Raw genomic sequence first — 13,935 nt, 5'->3', positions numbered from 1 at the left:
ACGCCCGTGTGGTCAGGCCGTGTGGGCATTCGAAATAAAGCACACGGTCGTGTGCCAGCCAATCTCCGTACCCGTGTAACTCTCTGACTTGAGTCAGACGGCTAAGTCACACGCCCATGTGCTAGGTCGTGTGTAGGTGCAGGGGTCACACAACCAAGCCACACGCCCGTGTGGCAGGCCCTGCAAAAGATCCTAAGCATTCTGTTTTAAATTTTAAAGATGCAGGGGACACACGTCTGTGCCTCTACCCGTGTGGACAAAATCAGGCCATTTCAGAGCCATGTTTTTCACCCATATGGTCTTCCACCTACACTAACATTTTAACACATTCAAAAGCCAATCCAAGACATTTATACTAACCAAAATGAAGTAAAAAAACATGTCATATATCCTCATTTCTCATCATTCAATATGCCTATAACTTATCCATCACTCAACCACATCAAACACAACAAACATGAAGAAGCCACACAAATATATACCTAACAAAAGTATATCCAACTCAAGCCAATCCAATGGCTATTTATAATCAAAAACACATTTGTCATCAATGGCCCAATTGAACCTATACATGCCATTATACCAAAATTTAGTTCATTACATATACCAAAATGAGCCGAAGGATAGTGTGATGATGCTCCTACCAGCTTCCAACCACTTCAAGCTTCCGAATTACTATAAAATAGGAAAAATAATACAGGGTAAGCATATTATGCTTAGTAAGTTCGTATAACAGGAAATTAACTTACCATTCATTTATATTTAAAGTAAGCATGCAAAATTCATCCAAAGAAAATTTGGCAATTTGCTTAAACACATATAATCTCAAAAAACATGTTAGTCACATACTTCATGTGAATATCAAGAATCAAAGATCAGCTCATCATGTAAAATTTTCATATACATATGCTTTCCACATCATATATCCATATAACGTGTACATTTCCATAATAATTCATCTCAAATTCAGATTATTCCATGTCGGAACTTTGCCCTGTTGAATTTATTAGAAATATCGATGGATACATAGGAAGTACACTTAAAGTGTACAAACTGTAATGTGTCAATTCATATTTGGCAGTGCTTGTTAAAGCACATAATCGGGAAGCCCTCTCTCGAGCCATATAACAGGAAGTTTATGTGAGCCATATAACGGGAAGCTTATCCGAGCTGTATAACGGGAAGCTCATAAGTGCCATAATTGTGAAGCTCATACGAGCCAATAACGGGTAGCTACAAAGAGCCATTAACGGGAAGCTCCGAATAGCCATATATCAGGAAGTTCAAGCAAGTCATATCGGGCAGCTTCGAAGAGTTATTAATCAAAAACCTCACAAAGAGGCTTTCATCGGGAAGCACACGAAGAGACATATAACGGAACGCTCATAAAAGCTGTGGTGTGTCTACAACACATGCAGAATCACAATCGATCGGGATGCTCCGAAGAGCTATTGTCTGGAAGCTCGCAAGAATCATATAACGGGAAACTCGAGAGGGCTAATAATGGGACGCCCTTTCGAGCCGTGGTGTGTCCGCAACATATGCAGGACCACAACCAATACGGGAAATCCTGTATTCATCGAATTTCATTTATTCCAACGGGACTTAACATTTATAAGACATTGTCTACTAATCTGACACTTCCTATTTTTCTCGATCTAATTCTGTATTTTGTCTATCCAGATCTATACGAGTAAATTCAACTCAAGTTAATTCAATTCATATTCAATTCAACTCAACTCACATCTTAGGTAAAATTACCATTTTGCCCCTATACTTTTAATTAATGACAATTTCATCCCTAGGCTCGGAAAAATAAAATTAATGCAATTTAACCCTTATTCCAAGCCTAACCTATTTTTACATGTAACATTTGCAGTCCATGTAATTCATAAAATTTAGAATTTTTCCATAAATTTTACATCTTTACAATGTAGTCCCTAAATCACAATTTCATCAAAATTCACTTTACAAAAGTTGTTTATCTATCAACAACCTTTCATTTTCTACCATAAATTCCATAATTCATGCATATTCATCCATGGAAAAATTTTGATACTTTGATAACTTTACAAATTAATCCTCAAGATAGCTAGATTAAGCTATTACGATCTCGGAAATATAAAAATTACTAAAAAAAGGACAAGATTACTTAACCAATTAAGCCAAGTAAGCTTGCTTGAGTTCTCTTCTCTTAGCTAGGGTTTTCATGTATATAATTTTGGGAAAGATGATATAAATGATTATATTTTCTTTTATTTTTTATTTATCATCTTTATTTATCATCTTTCCAATTTTGTTCTTTTCTTTATTTAATTTTCTATGGATGAATCATCATACTTATCTATGAACTCCTCTTAATAGTCTATTTTCCATATAAGGACCTCAAATTTAGAATTCCATAGCTATTTGATACTTATAGCTACTAGAACTCAACTTTTGCATTTCATGCAATTAGGTCCTTTTATCAATTAAACATGTAATTGGTAAAATTTTCTTAACGAAATTTTTATATGATATTCCTATCATACGGTAGACTATAAAATAATTTTAAAATAATTTTTTTTCTTACGGACTCGAATTTGTGGTCCCAAAACCACTGTTCTGATTTCACTGAAAACGGGTTGTTACAAATCACGAGTTTGACTCCCAAAAATATGTTTTCCAACTTTTTTTAAAGTTTAATAAAAAATACATTAACTATTAAATTATTCCATTAATATTTTTTTACGTGATACATTATAAAATACAAGGCAAATACAATACAGGTGTGGTCGATTGCTCAGTCGGCACCAAAGAAAAATTATTTTTTTGTCAAATCAAATCATCAGCTCAATCATTATTCTTAGGGGAGGTTGGTGCCGTCGATTACTAAAACGAGACTATCGATTCACCGTGCAATTTACCTATATTCGTAAATAATGGCTTTGTCATTCTATTTCAGTATTTAATTTTTTGTATATGATTTAGCTAAAAAAAACATTTTTCATCAATCTATCTATAGCATGGTTAATATCATATATAATTTATCTAAACATAGAAATACTAATTTCTTATAATAATTAAGAAATATATAATACTATTTTAATTAGAAAGAATAAAGCTTTACAATATATTAATGGTTTAATACACATTTATTTAGAATATATAATAGTAAATGAATGAAAAATATTTGATGAATCAGCGCACAAACAATGTCATTTGAGCAAAGTTTTTTTATCATACTTTTCAAAGTTGAAACGCATAATTGAATTTTAAAATTTTCATTTACTTACTTATCTTGGCTTTTACATATTCATTTTATTAATTTCTGTAAGTCGTAAAAGATCATGAAATAAACATGGAAAATGATTAAAAAAAAAGATTCAATGTAAGTACCTACCTTTTTATTATCATATTTTAAATTATAAAGTCAATTTATTTTAAAATTTTGGGAATGGAGTTGTCTATGGCGTTTATGATGATATATTAAAAAAATTAATTCAATCACATGGTTAAATAAACTATTGTCACTAAAAACAATTTTATTTAACATTTTAAATTTATATAATTATATAATTTTTTATACAGTTTACAACAAGGGAGGAGATTAAGGTGGTGCAATAAAGACTAATTCACTTAAAAAAGCCGAGACTCCAAACAAGGATAAGAGAACATGTTGATTATGAAGACAATTGCTCAAAGTAACTTTAGGGTGCCGGAAGATCAATCTTTTCTTCATCATTCCTAAGGGGATTTATAAGAGAGGTTCTATTGCCTACTAGTATGGCGTGGCTGGATATTCATACCTAAAGGCGGGTGGATGACTAAGGCTAAGAGTCAATGAAAATCGTTGAAATCGGAAAACCTGAAAATTGTAGAGCAACTTGATAAACTTCGTTCGAGGTATTCTTGATCTCCAAAAATCACAAAATTTAAAACAGATTCTCCTCAAATAGTGTAGATCTGTAACAGTCTGATTTCGACCCTAATCGGACATAGTAGTTTCAGGACCACAAATCCGAGTCAAAAAAATATTTTAATATTATTTTGTGTGTTTATTATATGTAAATTTGATTATTTAAAATTTTCGTGTCTTAATTTTATCGTTTAAGTGACCAAGTAAAGAAAAAATGACTTAATCACGTAAATAGTAAAAGTTGCTAACTAGTTGTTAAAGTGCTAAATTGGTTTGTTCTTTTAGTGGTAGGTGTTTATGTTGTAATTACACTATGAGTTATATTGATGGACGGTTATGTATATTGTATATAAAATGTGTATATTGAATTATAAAGGTTATTTTTGTAATTATATTAATTATGATAATATAATAAAACATAAAATAAAACATCACATGCATGTTCATCTTTAGTAGCCGAAATTAGCTAAGGAAAATAAAAGAAAAGAAAAGCTACATTCGGCCTTTGTCTTGCTCAATTAAGGTATGTAATTTGTTCGGTTTTTGATAATTTTTACGTTTTTTTCCTAAGTTATCTTCAAAGTCCGTGTTTCAATTTTTGAAATAAGCTTAATATTAAGTAATGCTTCGCAACCCAATCCGGCGACGGATACGGGTTAGGGGTGTTACATTTGATTGGTATCAAAGCTATGGTTTAGTCGGTTCTAGGACTAACGTAGCATATGTGAGTCTAGCTATGCATGCCATAATTTATACTACGATAGTGTGATGACTTTTGACATCTAAAAATATCTTTTCGTATAGTAATGGATCCCGATCGAGCCATAGCTGATGACGTAGAGAGTATAGCGCCTGTTCCCGCACAAGGGACAGTGCTAGTAGATTTTGGACCTATTTCGAGTAATCAAGAGGGAGAGGCTAGACAAGCCTTTTTCCAAATGATGAACGTCTGGTTTACTCAATATATCCGAACTAATCCGGCTACACAACAACCTCCACCCCCGACTAATCCATATTCGATACCTGCTATACCTCAAGTGAGTGATCCATTAAGATTGCTTAAGCCTTCTGTTGACAAAATCTGAAAACACGGGGCTAAAGAGTTTAGAGCCACTGATGATGATGATGCTGAGCGAGCTGAATTCTGGCTCGATAATACTATTCGAGTGTTTGATGAGTTATCTTGCACCCCTGATGAGTGCTTGAAATATGCTATATCTTTACTTCGGGACACCGCATATCACTGGTGGAGCACACTAGTATCGGTGGTTCCAAAAGAGCGAGTGACCTGGGAATTCTTTCAGACTGAGTTCCGTAAGAAATACATCAGTCAAAGATTTATCGATCAGAAATGCAAAGAATTTCTTGAACTGAAATAGGGTCGAATGACAATGATAGAGTATGAGTGGAAATTTGTGAGACTCAGTAAGTATGCCCGAGAGTGTGTTTTGACCAAAGCTATTATGTGCAAAAGATTTGAAGATGGGCTGAATGAAGACATTAAACTGTTAGTTGGAATACTTGAGATAAAAGAGTTCGTGGTACTTGTTGAACGAGTTTGCAAAGCCGAAGAGCTCAGGAAAGAGAAGAGAAAAGTTGACTTTGAAGCTAGAGATTCTCGTAAAAGATCATTCAATAAGTCATTCCAGTCGACCTCAAAGAAGTTTAGAGATGATACTAGCCGTTCAAAGGCTACTGCGAGGTATTCACAACGGGACAGAGACAGACCACCTTTGATTCGAGAGCTACTTCAATAGCGAGTGTGGGTAATGTCAGATCAAATCAACCTGAGTGTGAACATTGTGGTAAACGACATCCTGGCAGTTGTAGATTGCTTGATAAAGCCTGCTTTAAATGTAGATCAAAGGATCATTATATTCGTGAGTGCCCTGAGTTGGCAAATCAAAACCTGGTACAGAACACTAGATCGGGTAACACTGCAACTAGAGGTAGACCCCCCAGAAACACGGGTAATATGAGTGCCAGTCAGAGAGTTACTAAAGATACAGTTGTTAGATCCGAGGATCGCGCACCTGCTAGAGCCTATGCCATTCGAGCACGTGAGGAGGCCTCATCCCCAGATGTTATTACAGGTACTTTCACTATCTATGATACTAATGTTATTGCATTGATTGATCCTGGTTCGACTCATTCATATGTGTGTGAGACTTTAGTATCCAGTAAGACTTTGCCTATTGAGTTTATTGAGTTTGTGATTAGAGTATCAAACCCTCTGGGTCGGTGTGTTTTGGTTGACAAAGTGTGTAAGAATTATACGTTGATGATTTGAGATTTGTGTTTTTCAGCTGATTTGATGTTGTTGCCATTTGACGAGTTCAATATAATTTTGGGTATGGACTGGTTGACTTTACACGATGCCGTGGTTAATTGCAAAAGAAAGACTATTGATTTAAGATGCCAGAATGACGAAATTATTCAGATTGAATCTAATGATCTGAATGAGTTATCGGCAATGATATCCTCGATGTTGGCTCAGAAGTATGTAAGAAAAGGTTGTGAAGCTTACTTTGCATATGTTCTTGATTGTAAAGTGACCGAAAAGAAGATTGAATCCATACCAATTGTGTGTGAGTATTCGGATGTGTTTCCCGAAAAATTGACGAGTTTGCCACCTATCCGAGAGGTAGAGTTTGGTATTGAGTTAGCACCAGGGACGACTCCGATTTTGATGGCTCCGTACCGTATAGCACCGACTGAATTAAAAGAGTTGAAAGCACAGTTGCAAGAGTTGACAGATAGAGGTTTCGCACGATCGAGTTTCTCTTCTTGGGGTGCGCCAGTTCTATTTGTGAAAAAGAAAGATGGAACGATGAGAATGTGCATTGATTACCGATAGCTCAATAAGGTGACTGTAAAGAATAAATATTCATTGCCACGTATTGATGACTTTTTCGATCAGTTAAAAAAGGGCTTCAGTGTTTTCGAAGATAGATTTGAGATCGGGTTACTATCAGTTGCGAGTTAAAGACTTTGATGTGCCAAAGACAGCTTTCCGAACTAGGTACAGACATTACGAGTTCCTGGTTATGCCTTTTAGACTTACTAATGCACCTGCTATTTTTATGGATTTGATTAATCGAATCTTTAGACAGTATCTGGATCGGTTTTTGGTAGTATTTATAGATGACATTTTTATCTACTCTCATAATGAAACCGAGCATGCCGAACATCTGAGACTTGTGTTACAAACTTTGTGGGATAAATAGTTGTATGCAAAGTTCAGTAAATATGAGTTCTGGTTATGCGAAGTCAGTTTTCTGGGCCATGTTGTATCAGCATCGGGTATTCGGGTTGATCCGAGTAAAATTTCAACTATACTTGATTGGAAACCTCCGAGAAATGTTTTTGAAGTTTAGAGTTTTTTGGGACTTGCTGGTTACTATAGACGATTTGTGAAAGGTTTTTCTATGATTGCAACCCCGATGACGAAGTTGTTACAGAAAGATGTTAAGTTCGAGTGGTCAGAAAAGTGTCAGAAAAGCTTTGATCAGTTGAAAGCCCTTTTGACTGAAGCTCTAGTACTAATTCAGCCAGAGACGGGTAAAGAATTTGTTATTTTTAGTGATGCATCTTTGAATGGTTTGGGCTGTGTTTTGATACAGGAAGGCAAAGTTGTAGCTTATGCCTCGAGACAGTTAAAGCCACATGAAAAGAACTATCCAACGCATGATCTCGAATTGGCCGCTATTGCATTTGCTTCGAAAATATGGCGCCACTATTTAGTCGATGAAAAATGTCATGTTTATTCTGATCACAAAAGCCTAAAATATTTGATGACTCAGAAGGATCTGAATTTGAGACAGCGACGGTGGTTAGAGTTGTTAAAAGATTACGAGCTTGTGATTGACTATCATCCGCGAAAGGCTAATGTTGTTGCTGATGCTCTAAGTCGAAAATCACTGTTTGCTTTGTGTGCAATGAACGCGCATATAGCTATGTCTGATGATGGTGCGATAATAGCTGAGTTAAAAGCAAAACCGTTATTTGTTCAATAGATTTGTGAAGCTCAGAAAGTCGATGATGATTTAATTGCAAAACGGGCTCAGTGTGACTTGAATGTTGATTTAGAGTTTCTAATTGATGCTAAGGATTGTTTGAGATTCAGAAACCGATTATATGTTCTGAAAAATTCAGAGTTAATTTAGATAATATTGAATGAAGCTCATAATAGTCGATTATCTATTCACCCGGGTAGCACGAAAATGTATAACAATCTGAAACAGCACTATTGGTGGCACGGTATGAAACAAGACATTTCTGACTTTGTTTCGAAATGTTTAATATGTTAGCAAGTAAAAGCTAAACATCAGGTACCTTCTGGATTGCTTCAACCGATCATGATACCTGAATGGAAATGGGACCAAGTCACGATGGATTTTGTAACTGGTTTACCGTTGACACCAAGTAAGAAAGATGCAATTTGGGTTATAGTGGATAGATTGACTAAATCGGCACATTTTCTTCCGGTTCACATAGATTATTCGCTTGATAAGCTAGCAGAGTTATATGTTACTCAGATTGTGAGGTTGCATGGTGTGCCTATTTTTATAGTTTCAAACAGAGACCAGAGATTCACATCGCGATTTTGGAAGAAACTGCAAGATGCTTTAGGTACGAAACTACACTTTAGCATAGCTTTCCATCCGCAAACAGATGGTTAGTCCGAGCGAATCATTCAGATACTTGATAACATGTTGAGATGTTGTATTCTCGAGTTTAAAGTTACATGGGAACGATACTTACCTTTGATTGAATTTGCATATAATAATAGCTTTCAATCTAGCATCAAAATGGCACCTTACGAAGCTTTGTATGGTCATAAATGTCGAACACCATTGTATTGGACGGAGCTCAGTGAAAATAAAATACATGGGGTCGATTTGATTAAAGAGACTAAACAAAAAGTGAAAGTGATTCGGGATAGTCTGAAAACAGCATCAGATCGTCAGAAATCGTATGCAGACTTGAAAAGAAAAGATATAGAATTTCAAATCGAGGACAAAGTGTTTTTGAAGGCCTCACCATGGAAGAAAATACTCAGATTTGGTCATAAAGGTAAATTAAGTCTGAGATTCATTGGGCCGTATGAAATTATAGAGCGTGTCGGACCAATTGCTTATAGATTGTTGTTGCCACCTGAGCTAGAAAAAATTCACAATGTATTTCATGTTTCGATGCTTCGTAGATACCGATCGGATCCTTCACATGTGATTAATCCGTCAGAGATTGAGACTAAATCTGATATGTCATATGAAGAAGAACCGATTCGTATTCTGGCTCGTGAAGTTAAAAAATTATGAAACAAGAGAATTCCGTTAGTTAAAGTATTGTGGCATAAACACGGAGTTGAAGAAGCAACTTGGGAACCAGAGGATGCAATGAAAGAACGTTACCCAAACCTATTCACCGGTAAGATTTTCGGCAACGAAAATCCCTAAAGAAGGGAGAGTTGTAACTGGCTGATTTCGACCCTATGTTCGATTAGGGGTGTTACAAGATCTAATCTGGAAAGTTTCGGCACAAAATTCAACACACTAAATGTTTCTTTTATTTTTCGTATTTTTCTATTTTTTCACATTTTATCACTTTTTTTGTGGAAAATATATATTCAAAGATATTTTCAATAACCAACATGTAAAATTTCAAATCGTTTGGAAAACGTTTACCCATTAAAAAATATATTCTTTTTTTTTGAAAATTTTCTGGTTAAAAAAATAGTTTTATGGTTGTTTGCTGGAAATCAATTTATAAGAATACAAAGAACACCTAAAATGTCTAAGAAACTAATATCAATTGATAAGAACAAATGGAACAATATTGCAAGTTTGTCCAAGTCATGAATTTGACTTAGAGCTCCAAATGATCGAAAGAAACTTTGATTTTGACATAACTTGAAACGCACTCAAATATCTAAGCCATATCTAACAAAAATAAAGGAAGCAATTAAAAGAGATAATGAAAATAAAAAACAATTAAATCAATTAAATATTTGAATACTTTAAATAAGAAGAAAATACAATAAAGACGAAAATAAAGAAGATAGATGGAAAAGACAAAAAGTGACATGTAGAAGTCCTAAAAAGCCTTGGAAACAAGATAAATCCACAACCCCTTCAAACAGCTCTAATTTTCCCTTCAAGAAAGAAAATCTAACAAGAAAAAGCCTGATGGTGATCCCCCACAATCTAAAAAAAATTGTTAAAACTCTTCTAAAAGAAAACTCAAGAGAAATTCTTGAAGAGAAAAACTCAAAGAGAATTTATTAACTCAAAAGAGAAAGTTGTTGAACAATGAATTGTATTGTGTACAATGAAGAGCCCTTTATATAGGTTTGCTAAATAAATCAAATAAAACTCTTAAGTATACTAGAACTCTAATTAATCTAAACAAGAAGTAGTTTTAAATTAAATTTTCTTGTTGACATAAAACTCCTAAATAACTTAAAATACTTTAAAATATCCAAAATTCGGAATAAATAACTAATGAAATAATAAACCCTAATACATATAATATTGGTCTCTTATATAATAAAAATTAAGCCTAAAAATCAAACTCAATGTGATTTAAACTCAAATTAAAAACCCAAAACTCGTAATTTCTGTAATAATCTCGTCCAAAAATTCTACTCCCGCAATATTCACTAAAATGGTCATAACTTGATCTCTCAAACTCAAAATCAAGTGATTCAAAGTGCATTGTGAAGCTAATAGACTGATGTTCGATCAATAAGAGACATATTGACCCAAAAATGTGTAGATCCCTTCCAAAAATGCACTGCAAGTCAACTAATTATAACATGGCTAGACGTGTGGGCCTAATTGGGGTCCTTGAAGTGTAACGCCTAAGCTTGTTAACATCTTCCACATGGGATTTTCATCATAGATTGAGATTTTAAGTCCACGAGCAAAATTGGTCCCTTCTAATTCATCATCGCTCCGTATTGAACTCCAAAGTCCATCACCTTGGATCTTCAACTTTTCTTCTCGAAATTTCTTCGTGATAAGGTCTTGAACGAATAAGTTGAGTTTTGACTTCAATTGTTTGGATTTGGATCTCACGATTAGACCTTGAGGGAAACTAAGCCCATTATTCCCATGGGCCTAAAATTGGGCCTTGAAACTCATATCATTTGGTGTTGGTGGCATCATTGTCATTCATTAAAGTGGAGGAATTGGCGGGGTTGGCATCGTTGTTTTTGTTAATGGGGTTATCATTAGCATCATTCTGATTTTGAAACATTTTCGGTCCACGCTCACCGCACCAATTGTTGATACAGTGTACAATAAGGGAAGAGATTAAGGTGGTGCAATGGAGGTCGGTTCACCTAAAGAAGTTGAGAGCCAGAACAGGGACAATAGAACAGGCTGATTATGAAGACAATTGCTCAGAGTAACTTTGGTGTAGGAAGATCTATCATTTCTTTATGTGACCAGATAAGCATTCAATCCCACCAAATGTGTATAGGATATTCATGGGCGTATGTCATGGGACCTTATCAATATGAAGTTATTATGCCTAAATGGACTCCTTATTATAACAAGAGTGTGTTCATACCTAAACGCGGGTGGATAACTCCCTCTGAAAGGAACATGTGGTCTTTACCCAAAGGTGTTGAGGACGGGTGGCTAGTCGAGGCATTACTTTAGATAGAGCCAACGCGAAGGTCAATGATGCATCTGATGTTGACACGTGTTTTAGTGGCGGAAGAGTATAACAATAATTAATATCTTATTTTAAAAAAATAATTTGCAGTAAATTTATAAGTTTTTATTAAAAAAATTTCATAATAAAATTACAACTTTAATACGAATAAACTAGTTAATTGAGAAATCAATAAATATATTGGTTTTATAATGGTAGAGGTGTTTCAAATAATATATAATTTAATTTTGAATTAAAATATAATCAACGTATAAGTATGGCATTATAATTTTCTAGTTACACTTCTTCATGATGTATGTTATAAAATTGATAAAATTACCCATGCGTCTTCATATTGGAAAATATAGTTAATAAGGTGCACGAGTATGCAAACTAATTTAAAATATATTAATCTATATAAACTATTTATATATAAATGGAAGTCTTTCCTTCTGTTGATATTTGTATAATTCTTTCTTTTTCTTTATATTATAGGAAAATGTTAAATTTTAGTTTTAGTCCTTATATTATGTTTAAATTTAAAATTTAATCTCTATACTTTAATTTCTTGCATAATTTTATATCTATATTTTTACAATGTTATTAGCTAGTCCAAGTAGTTAATATAATTAATTTTTCTATTAAAATATAATGTGGTTATATATAATTTGAATGTCCTAAAACTAACACATCTTTTGAGTTTGTGTTTTTTTCATTGACAATGATCAAATTTCAGTTTTGGCCCTTATACTATGTTAAAATTTGGATTTAATTCATATACTTTAATTTTTGAAATAATTTGATCATTCTACTTTTATAATGTTATTAGTTTGTCTAAATAGTTAATATCATTAACTATTTCAATTATAATGCTGTAATCATATTTTCTTAAGAACACTATTCTAGCAAAAAAATTTATGGGTAAACTACAAAAATTGTCATTAAAATTTGATGAATTTGTTTTTTTCCCACTAAACTATGAAAAGTTATATTTTGGTCACTCGTCCGTTAATGGTTGTTACAGCCTTAATGAAAAAGTGAGGTGGCACATTAATCGAAGTGTTAAGTTTAATTTGGTCCCTTAACTATAGCTAAAACATTCAATTTAGTAGTTTTACAACATTTTTAACAACTCTAAAAATTTATTAAAATTTTCTAAAAATATCAAAAAAATTCTTGAAAATTCTGAAAATTCATTATTTATTTTTTGAAATGATAAAAATATTTTTTAAAATTATAATTATGTAAAAGAAATAAAAATTCTAAAAATTGTAATATATGTGAAATGAAGAACAAAAACAAACCTTCTCCGGTCTAAAATCCCACCAAAATCTTGATCAAATTCACCACTTAAGGAAACCAAATCTTTCTCGGAACTAACGGCTTATTCTGCAATGCTTAAGAGCTTCATACATTCTTCCCAGCACTCGGCACCTCTCCATAGAAGCTTAACTGCCAAGTATATTCACTGCTGGTAAGCTCAACAGGGAGAAAAGTTGCAAAACATGGGAAAAAAGGACTTGGGTTCTTTCCAAAGCGTAAAGGATTAGAATACACTGAAAGGAGTTGATGAAAAACCGTTAGGAGAATAGGGGTGGAGGAGTCCTCCAGAGAGTCCTGGAGCGCCTCCACCAATCCCCATTTCATACAAGTCAATGTGTAGGTTCAAATCCTTCGGACTCTCCTGGAAAAAGGAAATGGCGACATCAATCAGAAAATTCAAAAGAAACCCATTGATGGGTAGTTATAGAAGATTTAGAATTACAAGGCAAAAGGAGTATACCTTGAGAAAATGCCTAACAACGGAGAGACCAGCAAAACCAGCATCAAGAACTGCATAATTATAATTTTTAGAATTTTTATGAATTTTTTAATATTTTTACGCAATTATAATTTAAAAAAAATATTTTTTTTATAATTTCAAAAAATAAATAATGAATTTTTAAATATTATTTTCCTGATATTTTTACAACATTTTAATATTTTTCTTAGAATTATTGTTAAAAATATTGTAAAAGTACCAAATTGAATGTTTTAACTATAGTTTAAAGATCAAATTATATATTAACCCTTTAATTAACGTGTCACCTCACTTTTTTGTTAAAGCTATAACAGCCATTAACAGACGAGTGATCAAAACGTTATAAGTTGATAATTTTAGTGATCAAAATGTAACTTTTCATAGTTCAATGATAAAAATTTTTTATCAAAATTTAATGACTATTTTTATAATTTACCCAAAATTTATTTCATCATGACGAATTCGAGTTGATTTTTTAAAAAAATCACCTTATTTTTATTATACCACTTTCAAATAAATTTTTATTAAATGTTACAATAATAAATTTAATAAAAAATTTTACCGTGATAATAAA

General features: G+C 33.2%; 1 long non-coding RNA gene across 2 annotated transcripts; it reads right to left on the bottom strand.

The window, feature by feature from the left end:
* Positions 1-333: 333 nt before the first annotated feature.
* Positions 334-13,401, bottom strand: LOC107902975 (uncharacterized). 2 transcript variants are annotated; one of them, XR_005914246.1, is made up of 4 exons: positions 13,344-13,401; positions 12,865-13,244; positions 11,474-11,595; positions 423-675 (listed from the first exon to the last, which is right to left on the bottom strand). It is a non-coding gene; the product is annotated as an uncharacterized lncRNA (long non-coding RNA). The 2 variants fall into 2 exon arrangements; XR_001685658.2 differs by lacking the exon at positions 13,344-13,401 and having other exon boundaries at positions 334-675; positions 12,865-13,337.
* Positions 13,402-13,935: the final 534 nt, after the last annotated feature.

This window comes from Gossypium hirsutum, chromosome D05 (assembly GCF_007990345.1).
Source record: "Gossypium hirsutum isolate 1008001.06 chromosome D05, Gossypium_hirsutum_v2.1, whole genome shotgun sequence".
NCBI lineage: Eukaryota > Viridiplantae > Streptophyta > Magnoliopsida > Malvales > Malvaceae > Gossypium > Gossypium hirsutum.
The sequence above is the reverse complement of the archived record's forward strand: the minus strand, read 5'-3'. Positions and strand labels throughout refer to the sequence as shown.